Below are 6000 nucleotides of genomic sequence, written 5' to 3'. Positions count from 1 at the left end.
CATCACGTATGTATAAACAATCTTTCGAAACTCATAACAGTTGAATCTACCGGAATTTGTATATAAAATAGGTCAATATAAATTATATATATGTTTTTTATATATTAACATGGAAAACAGCATTGTATAGATAAAGGCATTATTATAGATAAATGCATGCAAATACATGCATGTTTTAGAAAGACCATACTATTTATAAAGATAATATGAATATATACCTTATAAAATAGTTTGTGTTCAATGAATTTTCTCTCATTTATTCTTATAGTTTTTAGTCCTAATTAATTATCAGTCGATTATACATTTGCAATGCTTGGTGATAGAATAAAAATGTAATATTATTTAAATTTACTTTTTACAGTTTACATTATGAAATACACGATATAAATATTTTAATTTCAAAAAGTAAATTCAGTAAATAGCTTAACACAACAGTGTTGTTTATCAAGTATGTTGAAGAGCGTGTGGTGGCAGCGCACAAATGTCGTTTATTGTCTCGTATTGAAACAGGGGCGAGGTGTCCTCTGTCGAGATAATTAGAGATCCGTATAAAGACATTAATAACAAAACGGATATTAGAGAGGGTGGGACCGCTTGCTCTGAAAGTATACATCTATTCATCTTATTTAATAAACGGGAAATGTAATAGTTATGATATATTAATATTACTTTAAGTCGAACTTAATATCTTACTAATAAGTTTTAAAGTAATTTTAATAATACATATGTTAATAACAATCCGAATATGTTAATCACATCATATATGACTAAATATTCACTTTTGTATCATAATAATATAACTGTTCTGAGATTACATTCTTAGAGGATTCTGTCGCAGAAAATGTTGAATTCATTAATTATTATTATACTAATTTTAAACAAATAAAATAGCACTTTAAAAAGTTCAGGACAAAATAATAACAAATTAAACTTTTTTTGGTCAAAATAATAAAAACTTGACGAAAACAATCTTAATTGATAAAGCTGAGGCAACGAAATTATTTATTGTTGAATTAATTTTGACAGTAAAATATTTTATAAGGGGAGCAAAGGCTCGCAGTAATTGGATTAAAATTTTAGCACTCGTTGTGGCTGCCGATATTGATTTTTGATTTACTTCTTACAACCTTGTAAATAAGGGTGAAAAAATTCAAGCATTTGATGTTATAACTCTGAACTGAATGTAACGTTATTTATATTATAATATTAATTATGTTTATTATATGTATATGTTATAAGCATAACATTGAAACAAGGGGTACAAGTAACAAGTACGGGTAAATACCAATATCACTGGTGGTAGGGCTTTGTGCAAGCTCGTCTGGGTAGGTACCACCCACTCATCAGATATTCTACCGCAAAACAGCAATACTTGATATTGTTGTGTTCCGGTTTGAAGGGTGAGTGAGCCAGTGTAATTACAGGCACAAGGGACATAAAATCTTAGTTCCCAAGGTTGGTGGCGCATTGGATATGTAAGCGATGGTTGACATTTCTTACAATGCCAATGTCTAAGAGCGTTGGTGACCACTTACCATCAGGTGGCCCATATGCTCGTCCGCCTTCCTTTTCTATAAAAAAAAAAAAAAAAACACCACACTTTGTTGTAAGAAATTTTATTTACATAACATCAATAACAAATTTCAGCGTAAACGAGATAAAGCTTATCTATTATCATTGAAGATATTTACAATATAATTAGATGGAGAGAACAAAAAAGTTCTTATTTGGTTTAGGTACATGTCCAGAGACGTCAATAATCCTACTTACGGTGTTATAAAATATAGTGTAAAGTTTCCCTTCCCAGAAACTGTGCGATGGAAAATCGTGCTGTCGATACGGGAGGATAGTGTGGGAGGCAGGTATTCTCGCCTGCTTTATTTGCACATGTTTTGAATGTCATTGTCAGGGTGCTAATTGCGACTGCACGCCCCAAGCGCTATACCTCATGCATTTGCATTTATAAATGTACTTAATTTAATGAACTCTACGCTTCAAACAAAACTTACATTTCAAATTAGTGCACTTCAAATATAATGAAAACAATTATGGTATTAATAACTTTAATTATTTTTATTAAATATATTTTGAATATTAAGTTATTTATCTATTGGTGTATATTTTTTATAGTTGATATAGATTTCGTTTCAGCGTTGGTAAGCTGATTACAATAAGATAAGGTCTTAGCGGGATATCTTAAACGTGCGATAATTTCGTTCACTCACGAGTGAATAAGAGTGATCGTGAAAAGGTAAGGCAGGCGCGGCTCAGCGAGGGTCGCTCTCGTCTCTGCGGCAGCTTCGAATTAATTTTTCCACGCAGTTGACTTCGAATGTGCTTCCGGCTTGAGTTGCTTCAACTCGAAAGCAAACTTTTCGTGTTTACATTACTTTAAATTCTTTCAACTCTTACCTTTGCTCGCAATACTTCGCTTAGTATCATTTGCAGTGTATATTTATTTCTTGTTTAGGGAAATGTTTTACCTTTTCACTTAAGGAAAATTGCACTTCAAACACTTGTTAAAATTTCCCCGTGTACATATTTGCACCGTTAAAAAGATAGCGAAGAAAATATTTTTTAAAGTGTTAAGTGTAATTCTTTTATTGTGGAAGACATTTGTTTTACATTTATTGCTATTGAATGTTCAGACGTTAAAAAATATTTTCCTTAATAAGGTATATTGCGAACTAATACAAAGAGAACTTCATTTCCTTTTCGTTATTACTTCACTAAATTGCTTCCAACAGAGGAAACGTAGCAAATATGATTTAAACACGAGTTGTATCAAAGGCTAATTGCCCCACACTATGAATATATCCTATTTGAATGATGTAATTTGCAAGACAAGAAACTCATCATATACCATTTGTACCTATATAGCGCTAAGTACGTAAGACATTAAACGATATTTTGTGGAACATTTATCTTTTAAATTCCTTACACGTAACGTTTCAAATTAAATATATATCGTAAACAAAAAGTAAGAGCTTATCACATATTATTATACTTTGATATCTGCTCAGTTTTTTTTTTGTATAAAGCAATTGCATTAGAGTATTATTTCGAAATTCTTGCAATACTAAATATCTGCGCTGGCTAAGCTCCGCTTAACTTAATATATGGCGACAGGCACTCAGCGTAATTACGGTTGAAGGTATCTATTTATCTCGACATCTATGTCCTACTAATCACTATCTACCGTATATCAGGACCACAAATCATATTAAGGTCGCAATATGACTATATCCGCTTTCCGTGCTGTTTGTACTACAATATTAACTATATATAACAATACGACGGTATACAGTAAAGAGATATTTTAAGAGACTTTCATTTTAATATACATCGATTTCTAATATTTTTTTATTACTTGTTTCTAAGCAAATTATTAAAAAATGTGGAAAAAAAGTATATGAACAAAATTATTTTCAATTTGTTGTTTAACGAAAATAATTACCAGATGAATGCAAAATATGTAATATGGTGTTAATATGGTGAATCGTCAGATTAAGATCTTTATGACATCGTTAATTCTTATTCATAATAAGTTTACCTAAACATAAAATAACAAATGTATATAAAAATATGTGCTATGAATCAATGTTATTTCAGTTTCCCATTTACTGGACAGCTTTGTCTCGTTGCTCTCTGATTTTACGCCTTTCAATTAACGAGTAATCATACACGCCCGGGGACCCTTTCATTGAACACTGGTAATGAGTTTTCACCCTTCGTCGAATAGTGGACATCGGTGTTTCAGACCCCGCACCATTTTCGTCGTTTTGCCGGCGCCGCCAAACTGGGCTCGAACGACGTTTATACTGAAAAAGTGGTTTTATTCGCTATCATTATGCATGTAACATGCATGCAATTTGCATGTTGCTAATGGGTAGCGTTCGTGCAAAAACACGTCTACTAGTGAAATTTGCAATATTATTTAGAGTCGAGGCTATGATCGATATGGACTTTTATGATATCGGTTTACGTACTGTTCTGTTATGAATCATACTGAATTTGACTTTTGACTTTACGTTATAAGTACCTTATTTTAAAGCTTTTGTTATTTTTAAACAATTTCTTAATTTAGATTGACTTTTTCATTGTATTAGACAGTTAAATTCTTATATGAAGCGTACATTTAGCTAATATTAAATGGTTTTTTTTTGATAAAAGTATTTTGTCATCATTTAACTCTTTAATAATAATATTTCGTATCACTGATTAGATGTTGTAAGATATTCTCCACGAATAGTAAAAGTAATCGATCGGAGAATATTTATAGATAAAAAGATTTGTTTGTGACGGCTTGGGCCGATCCCAATCCAACATCATTAGTGATAATAGCGGTCGCTCAAATTCGATATTCGAGACAGAATATCTTAATTAATGCTGGCGCTTCTACTCCCTTTTTAAAAACGATGTATATCGCGTCAGATATTATTATTTACTTCTAAAAATAAATTTACTGTATTGTTATCTCAAATTATTATTTCTTCATAATTTGTGTCCTGTTATAGACAAATTGTTATAAGATGAATCAAATATTTATATTAATATACAAGTAAAATGTTTGTATTATATTTTTAAATGACTTGAGTATTGTTTAAAAAATATTAAAATATAACAACATTTTTAAATTTCAAACGCCTTTTCATATATTATATCAGATTGTATTTTTTGCGTAATATTTTTTAATATTAAACTGCGTCTTTGAAATTTGTTGAAATAAATTATTAGTTGGAAAATCTCAATAAGATACTTTAAGTTTTTAAAATTCCCTAATAAATAACGCAGTCGCAGTCTATTTATATCTACTGGTATAATTAAACGCTACTGCTCGAATATACATCGCCTTTGAATTAGCTGTTTATTACGATGATATAAATAAAATCATTTATAACATTAATGATGTAATCAAATCATTCTAATTTATCATAAATTACTATTTTTTGTAGATCTTAATTATTATGGGACGAAAGGGTTAGAGTAAGCAAGTTTGGAAATGTTTCGATTATTTTCTTTATTATGAACAAGGGAAATAGTTCTGAAAAAATACAATATGTTGCAAACAGTTCCAAATCATCGGGTTATTGTAGAACATGAAAAGAGTATTTATCAGTCTTTCTGCAATATAAATTGACTGACAATTTTATTTATTAGCATATGACTCTGTCTTATGATAAAAATGCTAAAAATATTGTATACAATATCTTAAAAAACATCATAAATATCAGATTAAAAAATAATAGTCGGAATCCTAAATTACTTACATCATTACAAACAAGAATGCTAATGGATTACATTTTTCTTATTATAAAAATTGAGTATTATTTTATTTATCCTAAGCTACATAACAAATTTACATCTTAACTTATGTCGCTTAAAGATAAAATACAATTATACCCGTCTTTGAAATTAAGTAAATTTAATGCAAATTTACATTTTATACGAAAGCAATTTTCTTACGTTTGTTTAAATTTATAATAATTTTATTCCAAAGCACATGTTTATTTTATATACAAATTTGATGAAATTTTATCAATTTGTCAATTTTAATATTTTGCAGAAGACAAATTGCATTCATCCTACGTTTATGTAACGGTTACGGATAATAAATAAAAAAACAATATATTTGAGTATTTATGTATAAAATATTTTTTTAGTATTTTGTTCGTAATTGACAGCAATGTCAAATGTATAGTTAAGTATAACAAATTCAAGATATTTAATCGATCGATTAATTTTTTTTTACAGATTTAAAACTAAGTTTTCTATCTGATTTTTCATTTTTCTAAAGAACTTTTTTATCGATTTAGATAATATATGACTATTGCATTAAAATTAGTTTATGACCAGATCTCAAATCGGTGCTCAAACAGCAATAACGCTTTAAAACGACGAAACACTTTTTGTCAATTAAAAAGAAATAGTTTATATTTTAATTTTTATAACGATATCTTATCTCTTATCTTAATAGTCGTCAATCTCAGATCTTAATGT

Source organism: Nymphalis io, chromosome 1 (assembly GCF_905147045.1).
Source record: "Nymphalis io chromosome 1, ilAglIoxx1.1, whole genome shotgun sequence".
Lineage (NCBI taxonomy): Eukaryota > Metazoa > Arthropoda > Insecta > Lepidoptera > Nymphalidae > Nymphalis > Nymphalis io.
This window is presented reverse-complemented; position numbering follows the sequence as displayed.